Here is a 15,412-nt window from a genome sequence, read left to right on the forward strand (position 1 = left end):
CAAAGACTTGGAGCTCTCAAACGTGAATCACACTTTGTCACAATTCCGTACAACTAACCAGCAAGTGCACTGGGTCGTTCAAGTAATACCTTACGTGAGTAAGGGTCGATCCCACGGAGATTGTCGGCTTGAAGCAAGCTATGGTCATCTTGTAAATCTCAGTCAGGCAGATTCAAATGGTTATGGAGAATTGATAATTAAAAGATAAACATAAAATAAAGATAGAGATAGAGATAGAGATACTTATGTAATTCATTGGTAGGAATTTCAAATAAGCGTATGAAGATGCTTTGTTCCTCTTGAACCTCTGCTTTCCTATTGCCTTCTTCCAATCATTTATACTCCCTTTCATGGCAAGCTTTATGTTGGGCATCACCGTTGTCAATGGCTATTTCCCGTCCTCTCAGTGAAAATGTTCCAAATGCGCTGTCACCGCACGGCTAATCATCTGTCGGTTCTCGATCATGTTAGAATAGGATCCATTGATCCTTTTGTGTCTGTCACACGCCCAACAATCGCGAGTTTGAAACTCGTCACAGTCATCCCTTTCTAGATCCTACTCGGAATACCACAGACAAGGTTTAGACTTTCCGAATCTCAAGAATGACCGCCAATAATTCTAGCCTATACCACGAAGGTTCCAATCTTAGATTAGAAACCCAAGAGATACGCATTCAAGCCATTGCTAGTAGAACAGAGGTGGTTGTCAGGCACATGTTCATATGTGAGAATGATGATGAGTGTCACGGATCATCACATTCATCAAGTTGAAGAACGAATGAATATCTTAGAGAAGAAGTAGGCGTGAATTGAATAGAAGAACAATAGTAATTGTATTAATTCATGAAGAACAGCAGAGCTCTACACCTTAATCTATGGTGTGTAGAAACTCCACCGTTGAAAATACATAAGAACAAAAGGTCCAGGCATGGCCGAATGGCCAGCCCCCGAACGTGAACATAAAGATCAAAAGGTATATATGAAAAGCGTCTCTAAATACAATAGCAAAAGGTCCGATTTATAGAAAACTAGTAGCCTAGGGTTACAGAAATAGGTAATTAATGCAGAAATCTTCTTCCGGGCCCACTTGGTGTGTGCTTGGACTGAGAATTGAAGCTTCCATATGTAGAGACTTTTTTGGGAGTTAAACGCCAGCTTTTGTGCCAGTTTGGGCATTTAACTCCAGCTTTTACGCCAGTTCTGGCGTTTTGACGCCAGAATTTCTATGCTGACTTGGAACGCCAGTTTGGGCCATCAAATCTTGGGAAAAGTATGGACTATTATATATTTCTGGAAAGCCCAGGATGTCTGCTTTCAAACGCAATTGAGAGCGCGCTAATTGGGCTTATGTAGCTCCAGAAAATCCACTTCGAGTGCAGGGAGGTCAGAATCCAACAGCATCTGCAGTCATTTTTTAGCCTCTGAATCAGATTTTTGCTCAGGTCCCTCAATTTCAGCCAGAAAATACTTGAAATCATAGAAAAATATACAAACTCATAGTAAAGTCCAGAAATGTGATTTTTATTTAAAATCTAATAAAAATATAATAAAAACTAACTAAAATATACTAAAAACATACTAAAAATAATGCCAAAAAGCGTATAAATTATCCACTCATCAGTTTCCCACCAAAGACTTCAGTTAGAATCACACTACACTCATTCAATGACAAGCTACTAGCTCCAACCAATCAGGAAAACTACTTAATAATAGTTTAGTTTCTAGTTTATAGTCATTTTCTTAATAAAAGCACATGAGGTTCTCAGCATGTATCTGAGCTGTTGCATTAGGCAAGGAACTAAGTTTGGTGTTCACACACCAAATTAAGTTCAGAAATTCATGAGCATACATGCATGCTAACTATTTCTCAAGTGTTTTGGGAACAAGCAACTTCCAATAACTTTGCAGGAATTCAATCAATCTTCTGGAAAAATGGTGCACCATCATCCAAGGAAACAAAGAAGGATGCAAAAGCTATGGATGATGACAATAAAGGGAGAGCTAGAAGTCACCACCAAAAGGTTGTGTTGTTACTTAATTACATTTGCTTTGGAATGCTCAAATTGGAAGTCTGAATGTAACCCTGTTTAAGTTACTAGAATTTAGTGTTTATTTTCCTTGCCTAAGTCTATGTGTGCTGGTCTAAGTCCCCTATTTTCATTTTCATCTTGCTTAAATGTATGCTTGTCCTTTAAGATAAATAAAAGAAAAATTTATGAAAAACTAGAGTGAGGTTCATCTTGTGGAGTAAGTTCTTAATGTTTGTGGTGTAGTAATTGGTTGGCTAAGTTGGTTCGCCAACAAGGAATACAGGCAACTACATGTTCTGAGACCTATGCTTGAAGCACATTCTATGAGACTAGTTAAATAACAAGGTCTTAATAAGAAAAAGAAAAAGAACAGTGAGAGTTGGAAAAAGAAAGAAAAAGAATAAGAAATAAGGCTAGGCACCAAGGGTTTAATTCTTGAGGGATGTTTCTGTGGTGTTCCTGTGCCAAGGATCTGCTTCGATGAATAAGTTCTCTGGAGTGCCTCATCACTTGGTAACTTGGGTTAACTAACCAAGGATTATCAACTGAAAATCCACTATCAAGAGCAACCTCGCTACAGAACACTTAGTAACCCAAAGAGGTGTTGGACACCAAGGCCTCAAGGAAAGAAAATAACAAACCATATGCCTGTGGTGTGCATGTATGGGGGAGAGAGACTTGATGGAGTAAGTCCTTAGGAGTGTTTCAACACCTAGCACCTTGAACCAACTGGTTTGGGAGTGTTGGCTGAAAGCTTATATTAAAGAGTCGCCCCCTCACAAAGCGCTTAGCCTAAGAAATGCAATAAACCCTGTAAAGAAAGGGAAATATCAAGGAATAAGGATCTCATAGGATGCAATCAAGCAAGTATTCAAGAACATGATAGGGACCTGAAAACCAGTAAAGGAATGAACCTAAGTTGCTATGCATGAAACCCCATAACCCAAGAACTTTACTTCTGTAATAAGAACTTGCTTCTCTTGTTTTCATTCATAATTCTTATGTTTCAGTACTTTCTTAGGGACAAGCAAGCTTTAAGTTTGGTGTTGTGATGCCAGGGCATTTTGGCCAGTTTCACTGACCTTTTTCTTTACTCTTTTAGGATAGTTTCATGCATTTTCTTAGTAAATAAGCATGTTTTGGGTAAATATACACTTACATCTTGATTCAAGCAAATATTGTGAACTTTACATGATTTCATGAGAATTTTGCATGAATTGAATGAGAATATGGATGATGCATGATCTCATTACTTGAAATAAAGCTTTGATGCACCTTGTTTGTTTGATTTCAGGACAAAAGAAGCAAAGAAGAGCCATGTTAGGAGCCACGTTAGTCTCACTAACGTGACCATTAACGTGGAAAGGGAGCAAGCTTGCAACGTTAGTGGTAAAGTTACCACCAATAACACCCTCGAATGCCATCATAACCCACGTTAGTTGCCACGTTAGTTACACTAACGTGAGAACTAACGTGGAAGAAAGGGGGAGCTCCAACGTTAGTGGTGAAAGTGAACACCACTAACACCACACTAAGCCACGTTAAGAGCCACGTTAATCCAATTAACGTGGACTCTAACGTGAGGTAAAGAAGAGGTCGCAAGCGTTAGTGACAAAGTATTGCCTACATTAGGGGTCACATTAAGATCACTAACGTGAAGGGTAACATTGAGCAATGAATTATAGGCCAACGTTAGTGACACTCACCTTTGTCACTAACGTTGGAGATGGCAAGCATACCCACGTTAGTGGCCACGTTAATTACACTAACGTGGAGAACTAACGTGGGAAAGAGGGGCACTTTGAAACGTTAGTGACAAAGGTGAGGGTCACTAACACTCTCGAAGCTTGGACATGCCCACGTTAAGGGCAACGTTAGTTACACTAACGTGGACCATTAACATGGAAGAAAGGGATAAGAAGCAATGTTATTGGTAAAAGTAAGTGCCAATAACGTTTGCGAAGGGCTAAGAGGCAACGTTAGTGGTCACGTTAGTACCACTAACGTTGAAGTTAACGTGGATCACTTAGTTTGGAATGTTAGTGACAAAGTTATCGTCACTAACGCTCTCGAACCCAAAATTACACTTAACGTTAACGCCACAAACGTCCTAACTAACTTCCCATCATGCCTAACTCACATTTTCTTTGCAAGCAAAGCTGAGCCCACTAGAGACTGTAACTGCTTCAACTGAAGATCAAAGGCCCATATCCAAGACTTGAAGAGCTAACTAGAAGATCTGAAGAGTAGTATATATAGGGATAGTTTTGAATTGAAAAGGGATCGGGAACTTGAGAACTATACTCTATATATTTTACTTTCTCTGCAATTCTAGTTTATTTTCAGAATGTACTTTTCATTTTTGCTTTCCATTTCCAGAGCTATGAACAACTAAACCCCTTTTCATTGGGTTAGGGAGCTCTGTTGTAATTTGATGGATCAATAATAGTTTTCATTATTCTTCTTCTTTCTTTTCTCTTGATTTTACTAGAAAGCTTTCGTTCTTCATCCAATTGGTTAGCTATCTTGGAAGAGAAGCTCTCCATAATTGGATCTCCTCGGAACCTTGGAAGAGGAATGAGGAGATCATGCTAGACATGCTTTCTCATGCTGGACCAAATTGGGGTTTGGATGGATATAGTGACATATAATCCTACCAACACTTTGATTTGGGAATGCATGTGGTATAATCAGTAACCAAACTTCATCTCTTTCCATGAGCAATTAAATCAAGGAATTGGGTAATTGTTCAAGCTTAGAGAGATTGGGTTGCCAAGGAATTAGAATCCAATCACTTAAGATTGCCAAGGAGATCAATGAGTGCATTGATTGAGGAAGAGATGAAAATGAACTTGATTTGCAGAAGGCAACATCTCCTAAGCCCAATGAATCCCCCATTTCTGATCTTACCCATTCTCTTTATTTTCTGCCATTTATTTTTTCGCTAATCTCCCCAAATCCCCATTTAAGATTTTGCAATTTACTTTATGCCATTTACATTCTGCCATTTATTTTCAGCATTTACATTTTCTGTTACTTAATTTCCCGCCATTTAATTTCTGCAAATCCTCAACTCAATTTCTGCTTAGCTCAACTAGAACATTCCTCTAATTAAAGTTGCTTGACCAATCAATCCCTGTGGGATTCGACCTCACTCTATTGTGAGTTTTTACTTGAAGACAATTTGGTATACTTGCCGAAGGGAAATTTGTTGAGAGACAAGTTTCCGTGCATCACTAGCTACCCATGATTTCCACTTTTTTCACATACTCATGCATTCTTTTTAATTCACCACACATATGCATTAATTTTTATTGAACTTTACTTTGGGGCATTTTTGTCTCCTTCTTATTTCTTTTTCTCTTTTTTCTTTTTCTATATATATATATATATATATATATATATATATATATATATATATATATGTTTTTTTTTCTTTTTCTTTATCATTTTTTTTCTAAAGTATATACAAACGTATCAATGCATATGGTTTTACATATAGTTGATGACAGGAATTCACACCCCATTCAAAATTTGTGAATTAGTCCTTTTGGCAAGCGCACCAAAATTATCGTCAAGTAATAACCCACATTCGAGCAGTTTTAATCAATTGATGAATTAGTCAAGCGGATCAATAGGATTGTAGAGTGCAGAATTGTAAATGACATAAATGTAAATGACTAGAATATAAAGAAAAGCAATAAAGTACAGAAATATAAATGGCAGAAAGTAAAGGGCAGAATCATAAATGACTTGAATGTAAATGGGAATGGGGAATTGCTGAATGTAAAAATAAGCTGTAAAGAAATGGATAGATAAGAATGGGGAAATTCATTGAGATTGGGAGATGTTGTCTCTTTGGATCAAATCTAGCTTATATCCTCTTCAATCATGCAACTCATTGACCTCTTGCCAATCATGATTGATTGAGCCCCAATTCCTTGGTGACTCAATCTCTCAGATCTTGATCAATAGCCAATTCCTTGGTCTAATTGCTCATGAAGAGAGATATGCTTGGTCCCTGATTATACCACACACCATTATAGGTCCAAGTAGAGGGAGGATTATATGTCACATATCCAAACACCAAAACACAGATTCTACTCTAGTGTGAGAAGGGATTTCAAGCATGGTTTCATGTTTCCTTTCCCAAGGTTCCCATGAAACCCAATTGCATTCAATCTCTTTCCCCAGATAATTGAATACTAAGCATTAAGAATGAAATTCCTTCTAGCAAATCAAAGAGAAGATGAAGAGAAGAAGAATTTCACTATTATCAATCCATCAAGTACAACAGAGCTCCCTCTCTCAATGAGAGGGAAGTTAGCTACTCATAGCTCAAAAAGTACTCAAAAGTGAAGTGTAAAAGTAAATCTAAAACTAACTGCTTAACCCCCTTCTTCAGTACCCCTTGGGGGTATTTATACTACTCCTAGTAAAATAAAAGAATTACAAAAGTGAAAAAGGAAAATTACATTTTGGAGGGAAAAGAAAACACTCAATAAGCATGACTTCTTAGCTGGCGTGTGGCTGGCGCTTCTCTGGCGTGTCATGTGACCTTCATTTCCAGCTTGGCGTGCCGCGCCTAATCCTTCAAGTGGCACGCTCGTCCCTCTCTCAACCTTGGCGTGCCACGCCTTCGAACTCAAGTGGCACGCCCCTTGCCTTTCTCACTTCTCTTTGCCTCTGGAAACTTATGCTGGCGTGCCATGCCCTTGCTTTATGCTTGGCAAGGCTTCTCTGGAAAGTTGAACTAGCGTGGAACGCCCAGGGTCTGGCGTGCCACGCCCCTTTTGTGAGTGAGTGGTTCCTATGTTTGGTGTGCCACGCCACGAACTTAAGTGGCACGCCCCAATGCTTCGCTCTGAATGACAATAGCGTGCCATGCCTGGTTGCTCAAGTGGCACGCCCAAGTGAAGAATGGTGAGTGGCGTGCCACGCCTTCGATACCAAGTGGCACGCCCCATGTAATTGGCCTCCTTTATCCTCTCTGGAAACTTATACCAGCGTGCAACGCCTAAAGGCTGGCGTGCCACGCCCATGATCTTGTCTTGGTTCCAGTAGTTAGCGTGCCACGCCTCAGTCTTTAAGTGGCACACCATAGTGAAATGCTAAGGTTGGCATGCCACGCCTTCGAACTCAAGTGGCACGCCCAGTCCTTACTTTTGGTCCTTTGTGCATTGGCGTGCCACGCTTGGTTGCTCAAGTGGCACGCCCAGTCTTCAATTTCCTTCAGCCCCTTCTCTGGATTATTGTACCAGTGTGCCATGCCATGCTGCTCAAGTGGCACGCCCATGAATTTGTGAACTCTTCAAGCTTGGCATGCCACGCCTGGGTTCTCAAGTGGCACGCCCAAGTGACTTCTTGGGGCTGGCGTGCCACGCCTTCGACACCAAGTGGCACGCCATAGTGAAGGTTCTTCTTGGAATGGTGAGTTGGCGTGCCACGCCCTTTTGCTCAAGTGGCACGCCCATAAAAATTGATTGGCCAGGCGTGCCACGCCCAGCTTGGCCTGCCACGCCCCTTTTGTATCCTCCATTGTAGCTCTCTGGAATTTTGTATTAGCGTGCCACGCCCAGTCTCTGGCGTGCCACGCCCATATGCATGCTTGAACTTCTTCTCTGGACTTTAGTACTGGCGTGCCACGCCCAGCTCCTGGCGTGCTACGCCAGTGCATTTTTGTGGTGTTTGCTTCAAGTGGCACGCCAGTTTCACACGCCCAGCTTCTTGTTTGTCTTCTACCCAATTTTTGATGCTTTTCTCACCTGAAATTCAGCACAACTCATCTCAAAGTAGTGTACCATAATATTCATCAAATAATGCATGAATTATACTGATCAAATGAGATTAATGCTCTTTTACGGTCTTCTTTATGCAAGAAAGAAGGGTAGATGATGCAAGTCATCACAACACGAAACTTAAGTTTTGCTTGTCCCAAGCAAATCAATGTGAGTAAACCTTTATAACTTGAGGTATTGGCTTTGAGTGATTGCAATACAACTAAGAGTAAGACTAGGTGTTCAACACATGTATGAATGTTTTAATGTCATGAGAAGCTCTTGGATCCTTGAGGGTTCTTTCAGGTATAAGTCTTAGGGGTCCTGTCTATTGATTGTCACCTTGAAGTAGTAAGGGTTGTTTTGCTTTCTTGACCACGACTCTAAGTGTTTTGTCTCAAGACAACCCTTTATTTAAGCTTTCAATTAGCACTCCCAAACCAGTTGGTTTTAGGGTACTAGGTGTCGAGACACCCCTAAGAATTTACTTGCCCAGGTCTCTTCTTGACACATCTTCACCATAAGCATCTACTAAGATCTTTAATTCTTTTTTGAGCTTTTTAATGTTTTTTTTTCTATCCCAGTAGTTGATGCTCAGAGCCTTGGGCCTTTATTGCTTACTACCTCTTGGTTCTATGGATATTCAAGGAACACCCTTTGGCCTTCCCTGGTTATACCTTCCAGGACTAGTTGCTCTTTCATGACTCATTTTCTTTTTAGTTCATCCAAGGTTTCACACTTAGTTTCTTATTTCTTAGTTTGTTTGATAATCCATCTTGGCCTTGGTCTCTCTCATTGTTTTTGCACAACTCACAGTAACTCTTATGGGGACAAACTCTACTTTTAATTATGTTGAAATGAAGACTTGAAATACATGGCATTTTCTTTCTTGAAAAGAAGAACTCATAAAGACTTCAAACAGGAATTTAAAACTAAGCATAAAGCATAAACTATCCTAGCATGACTATTTATTCAAAAGGTAAATAAAGCAAAAACTTAAACAAGATTTCAGAAGTTGGAAAGTGTCAACCATGGGACTCAACAACCTTGATCAGCTTCATCTTTAGTTCATTGGCCCCTTCCCTTTGTCCTTCTTCTTGGAGGGGGAAGAACCACCTTCATCTAGCTTGGAGGAACCTTCTTGTGCTTTGGTGTCCTTGGGCTTCCAAAATCCTGCTCTCCTCATATAATTCCTTTCATCCTCTTTATGTTTGGCTAGGATTTTCTCTTGTCTTGCACTTAGCTCTTCCATTCCTTGCATGAAGGTTGGGTATCCTATGTTTAGAGCGGCTACGGCGTTACACAAGTGATTCAGCTTCGCTTGTGTGTTGATGTCATACTGCCTCCTGGATATGGTTCTAGCATCATAGAGATGTCTGAATTTGGCCAAGTTCCTTTGTTGCCATTTGCCTTGCTCTGCTATTTTGTCCAGTGCACTTCGCACCTCTCCCCAGTCAAATTATTCTTGCTACTCCTTCCTTATATGCTCCCAATTCCCTTGAAGTTGTTGAATGTTTTGGTTGACTTGGCTCCATTGTTGTTGTTGAGTTTCCTTGAGTTGATTGACATCTTCCCTCAAGTGGTGTAGATCTCCCTTCATTTGGTGTACATCTCCTTGCAATTGTTCCCAATTGAACCCCTCTGGAAATTGCTGATATTGGTATTGTGGTGGTGGTTGAAGTGCCAGGAATTGAGGTTGCTCTTCTGCCTCCTCTTGTTGTTGTTGTTGTTGTTGTTGTGGTTCATGGGCATGAGCTCTTCGTTCTCTGGCCCTGTGGAGTGGATGAACAGCCACCACCTTGGCCATCTTTTTGGCAGTTATGAACTTATCTTGCTTTACAAGCACTTCATCAATGATCTTTTCAACTCCAGCCTCATCACATAGCCTCTGTATAATGCTGGGAAACGCCAACCTTGTGTTATCACTGGTGCTTTTCGGCACTTTGTTGATGTTGTTGGCAAACATCTCTCCCACGTTGATGTTCTCTCCCTTCATGATGCTGTAGATGAGTACAGCTCCCTCCTTGGTCACCTCTGAAGTGTTGGATGTGGGGATTAGGGACCTCCTCACAAATTCTAGCCACCCTCTAACTTGGGGCTCAAATATCTTCTCCTCAATTGATTGGGTATCCCATCCTTGTCATTGATCCAACGCACATGCATCACAAAAATCTCATTCAGGATCTCATCAAACCCAGGGTCTTGCTGCTTCGTTCTTTCTTCATAGATCCGAGTGGAGCTTGTCCTCTTCACCATTAGCATTCTTTCTATGCTAGAGGGACTGTAGTCAATGGACTTCCCCCTTACATAGCTAATGTAGCCATATTGTTGCCCTGGTTGAGGCACTGCGTTAGCATAGAATTCCCTCACCAAGCTCTCTACCACTTTCCTTGGTGGGTTGCATAGAAGTGACCAACCTCTATTGTTGATCTCAATGTTGATTTCAATGTGCTCGTTCCTCCCTAATAGGAACCTAACTTCTGGAATGATCTCTCTCTCACTCACCCAACCATAGAATTGATTTTGGTTGAATATGGAGAAAAACTTGTAGTCATTGAAGGAACTTGAGGATCCAGAGGTTAGTTCCTTGACTTTTCTTTTCTTTGAGGCTGAGCTTTTTGGTGGTGCCATGAGGTTGAGAGAGTGTGTTTGAGAGTGAAATGGGGTTGCAAGAAAGAGCAAGCAAAACAAGGTTTTGCTCCAACACCAAACTTAGAACTTGATTATCCCAAGCAAGAAAAAAAAAGAAAGAAAGAAAGTATGAAAACAGATGGTAAAAGATGAACAGAGAAAGGAAGGTGAGGGTTGTATGCTCTTCGTGTGTGATTGGGGTTGTTGAAGTGGAATAGCAGATGGTGAAGTGAGGTTTTTATAATGGGTGAATGTTGTAGTGGGAATGGTGGAAAATAAAAAGGGGTAAATGTTTTCCCACTTGGGGAGTGGCGCCTAGCGTGGGAAGAGGCGCCAACTCTTTTCTCACTGGGTCTTCTGCGTGTATTGAGTTCCAAAGTGTAAGTACACTTTGACTTCCTTGCTTTGTGAGTTGTTTACCATGTGGGCCCCATCTTCCCTCCTGAAATGAAACTGAACCCATTAGTAATGACAAAAGAACCCTTTCACATTCCTTTTTATCAAGAGTGAATTGGATTGCAACTGATGGGTGTCCCTTGGGACACCAAACTTAATTCTTTGGCATCTTAATAAATTGGTTTCATCATTGTGTATTTAATGTGTTCATAAGAGTTGAATAACATCAATCTTTTCATTTTCTTTTGATTCCAATTCTTCTAAACTCATTAAACCACCTTCATGTTCTTACCCAAAGCATTAAGTGCTTTCAAACTGGGTGACTTGGGCTACTAGATGATTCTTGGTGGTGGCCACACCAAACTTAATCCTTGGGCTTACTCTTCAAATCAAGATATAAATTGTTTGTACGCCTAGATTAAGTTGGTGAGAGGCCACACCAAACTTAGCAATTTAGCTAGTCCTCAGCCCATTCACTCATCATGATCTATGCCTTCATCAAGTTGCAATTCCGGGAAAAAAAGTAAAGAGAATCTAGCTACCAAAGCTAAAATCAACTTTCTAATCTGCAATTGTAAACTAATCCTAATATGGAATTTTAAAATAAATGGGAGACTGAAAATTAAACTACCTAATGCAACAAATTTTTACTACTTCTAAGAAAAGTAACTAAATCAAAAAGGATAAAGTGTTGGGGTGCCTCCCAACTAGCGCTTCTTTATTGTCATTAGCTTGATATTCCTTCATCTTCAGCTGAGCTTGTAGCTCACTCTCTGCTCCTCCAAGGAGCCTCCCAAGTAGTGTTTGAGTCTATGGCCATTGACAGTAAAAGTTCTCTGAGTCTTGTTCTCCATGAGCTCCACATGACCATAGGAAAACACCTTGAGTATGGTAAAAGGTCCTGACCATCTAGACTTCAGTTTTCGAGGGAAGAACTTGAGTCTTGAGTTATAGAGTAACACCTTCTGTCCTTCAGTGAACTCCCTTCTTGCTATCTTTTGGTCATGCCACCTCTTTGTGTTCTCTTTGTAGATTTTTGCATTCTCATATGCTTGATTCCTAAACTCCTCCAGCTCATTGAGTTGCATTAATCTCTTTTCTCCAGCAGCTTGCTCATCATAGTTTAACATTTTTAGAGCCCAAAATGCTCTATGCTCAAGTTCAACTGGTAAGTGACAAGCCTTGCCATACACCAGTTAGTATGGAGACATTCTAATGGGAGTCTTATAGGTTGTCCTGTATGCCCATAGTGCATCATCCAGCTTCTTAGACCAATACTTTCTTGAGTTTCCAACAGTTTTTTCAATGATTCTTTTGGAAATTTCAGCTTGCCCGTTGGTCTGTGGGTGGTATGGAGTTTCCACTTTGTGCTTTACTCTATATCTGAGAAGGAGTGTCTCGAGTTGTTTGTTGCAGAAGTGTATCCCTCCATCACTAATGAGAGTTCTCGGAACTCCAAATCTACTAAAAATGTTCCTTCTCAAGAAGCTTATCACAACCTTGTTGTCATTTATTGCAGTGGCTATGGCTTCTACCCATCTTGAGACATAATCAACAGCCACCAATATGTAGCTATTTGAGTAGGAGGTTGGGAAAGGTCCCATGAAATCAATCCCCCATACATCAAATAGCTCCAACTCTAGTATGAATTACTGTGGCATCTCATTTCTCTTGGTTTGATTACCAGCTCTTTGGCATTCATCACACCTTGACACCATTTTCTTGGCATCCTTAAACATTATTGGCCAGTAAAATCCAGATTGAAGCACTTTTTCTGCTGTCCTTTCTCCACTGAAGTGACCTCCATATGCAGATCCATGGCACTGCCATAATACTTCCTGCCCTTCCTCATGGGGTATACACCTTCTTAGAATTCCATCAGCACACTTTTTGAACAAATAAGGGTCATTCCAGATGTAGTGTTTGGCATCCTTAATTAGCTTCCTCCTCATGTGCCTATTGATGTTGGTTGGTAGTTCCCCAATAGCCATGAAGTTGGCTATATCTGTAAACCAAGGGGCTACTCAAATCATCATCAATTATTCATCAGGGAAGCTTTCATTGACTGCTACTTGCTGCATCTCTTCTTCTTGTGGGATCCTTGAGAGGTGGTCAGCTACCTTGTTCTCTGCCCCACTCCTATCTTTAATCTCAATATCAAATTCTTGGAGCAACAAGATCCACCTTATTAGTCGGGGCTTAGATTCTTATTTGGTAAGCAAGTATTTGAGTGCTGCATGATCAGTGAACACAATTACTTTTGAGCCAATAAGATATGATCTAAACTTGTCAAAAGCAAAAACTATGGCTAAAAGTTCTTTCTCTGTGGTGGTATAGTTCCTTTGATTCTCATTAAGAACCTTGCTAGCATAGTAAATAACATGTACTAGCTTGTCTTTCCTCTGTCCTAGAACAGCACCAACAGCAAAATCAGATGCATCATACATTAGTTCAAAAGGAAGATCCCAGCTTGGTGGTGCTATAATAGGTGCAGAGGAGAGTTTTTTCTTAAGTTCATCAAAAGCTACCATGCACTCTCTATCAAAAACAAAGGGAGTATTTGAGACAAGTAGGTTGCTAAGGGGTTTTGTAATCTTTGAAAAATCTTTGATAAACCTCGTATAAAACCCAGCGTGTCCCAAAAAACTTCTGATTGCTTTGACATTGCAAGGTGGAGGTAATTTTTCAATTACTTCCACTTTTGCCTTGTCCACTTCTATGCCATCTTTTGAAATCTTGTGACCAAGAACCACCCCTTCAGTCACCATAAAATGGCACTTTTCCCAATTTAAAACTAGGTTGGTTTCTTAACACCTTTTTAGCACAAGAGCAAGATGGTATATGCAATCAGAATATGAGTTATCAAAAATAGAGAAGTCATCCATGAAGACTTCTATGAACTTCTCAATCATGTTTGAAAAAATGGAGAGCATGCACCTTTGGAATGTTGCAGGTGCATTGCACAATCCAAAGGGCATTCTCCTATAAGCAAAGACACCATATGGACAAGTAAATGAAGTTTTTCCTGATCCTTAGGGTCTACAACAATTTGGTTGTAGTCCGAATACCCATTTAGAAAGCAATAATACTCATGTCCTGCCAATCTTTCAAGCCTCTGGTCCATGAAAGGTAAGGGAAAGTGGTCCTTCCGGGTGGCTTCATTAAGTTTCCGGTAGTCAATGCACATACGCCATCCGGTCACTGTCCTTGTGGGTATCAATTCATTCTTCTCATTTGCCACAATAGTGATCCCTCCTTTCTTAGAGACTACTTGCACCGGGCTTATCCAAGGGCTGTCTGAGATGGGATAGATTACCCCTGCTTGCCACAATTTTAACACTTCTTTCTGAACCACTTCATTCATAGTTGGATTCAGTCTCCTTTGTTGTTGTCTTGAAGGTTTGGCATCTTCTTCAAGTAAGATCTTATGCATACACATTGAAGGACTGATTCCTTTTAAATCCGCAAGTGTCCAGCCTATGGCATCCTTGTGTTGTCTCAACACTTGGATGAGCTCCTCTTCTTGTTCCTTACTCAGACTTGAATTTATGATCACTGGTTGGGTGTTGTTGGCACCTAGATATGCATATCTCAAGCTGGGTGGTAATACTTTTAGCTCTAGTTTTGGTGACTCTGCATCTTTGTTACTTGTAATGGTTGGCATGATTGAGTTTCCCATGGTTGCTTGTGGTGATTCTCCATCTGGTGCTTGTTCCAGCTCAATGGTTCCTCCACATTGTTCTTCTTCCAAGACTTCTTGAACTATTTGTTCCATGGTGTCTACCAGCATGCATTCTCCTATGGATTCCTTGGGGTAACTCATTGCCTTGAAGACATTGAAGACCATTTTCTCTTCATGCAACCTCAAGACTAGTTCTCTTTTTTGCACATCGATGATGGCTCCAGCAGTAGCTAGGAATGGTCTTCCTAGGATAATTGACGTTTGGCCTCTTCTTCCATGTCCAATACAACGAAATCAGCAGGAAAGATAAACTCTCCTACTTTCACTAGCAAGTCTTCCACCACCCCATGTGAAAACTTAAATGTTCTGTCAGCCAATTGGAGTGCCATTCTTGTTAGCTTGGCTTCCTCAATCTTCATCCTTCTCATCATGGTCATGGACATAAGACTTATGCTAGCTCCCAAATCACACAAAGCTTTCTCAATGGTGATATCTCCTATGATGCAGGGAATTTGAAAACTCCCTGGGTCTTTCAGCTTTTGAGGCAGCTTCTTCTGTATGATGGCGCTGCATTCTTCAGTCAAGATTATGGTTTCTTTTGCTTCCCAGTTTCTCTTTTTGGTTATAAGCTCCTTCAAAAATTTGGCATAGAGTGGCATTTGTTCTAATACCTCAGCAAATGGTATGTTGATTTGGAGCCTCTTGAAGATCTCTAGGAACTTAGAAAACTGGCCATCCTTCCCATCTTTTCCCAGTCTTTGTGGGTATGGTGCCCTTGGCACATAAGGCTTCAGGACTGGTTTTAGTGGAGGTGGAGCAGGGATTTCTTCTTCATCCTTGTTCTCATGCTCTGCTGCAACTTCTTCATGCTTGTCTTTGCTTGGGGTTCCTTCTTC

This window comes from Arachis ipaensis, chromosome B6 (assembly GCF_059453495.1).
Source record: "Arachis ipaensis isolate K30076 ecotype BB chromosome B6, ASM5945349v1, whole genome shotgun sequence".
In the NCBI taxonomy this organism is placed as follows: domain Eukaryota; kingdom Viridiplantae; phylum Streptophyta; class Magnoliopsida; order Fabales; family Fabaceae; genus Arachis; species Arachis ipaensis.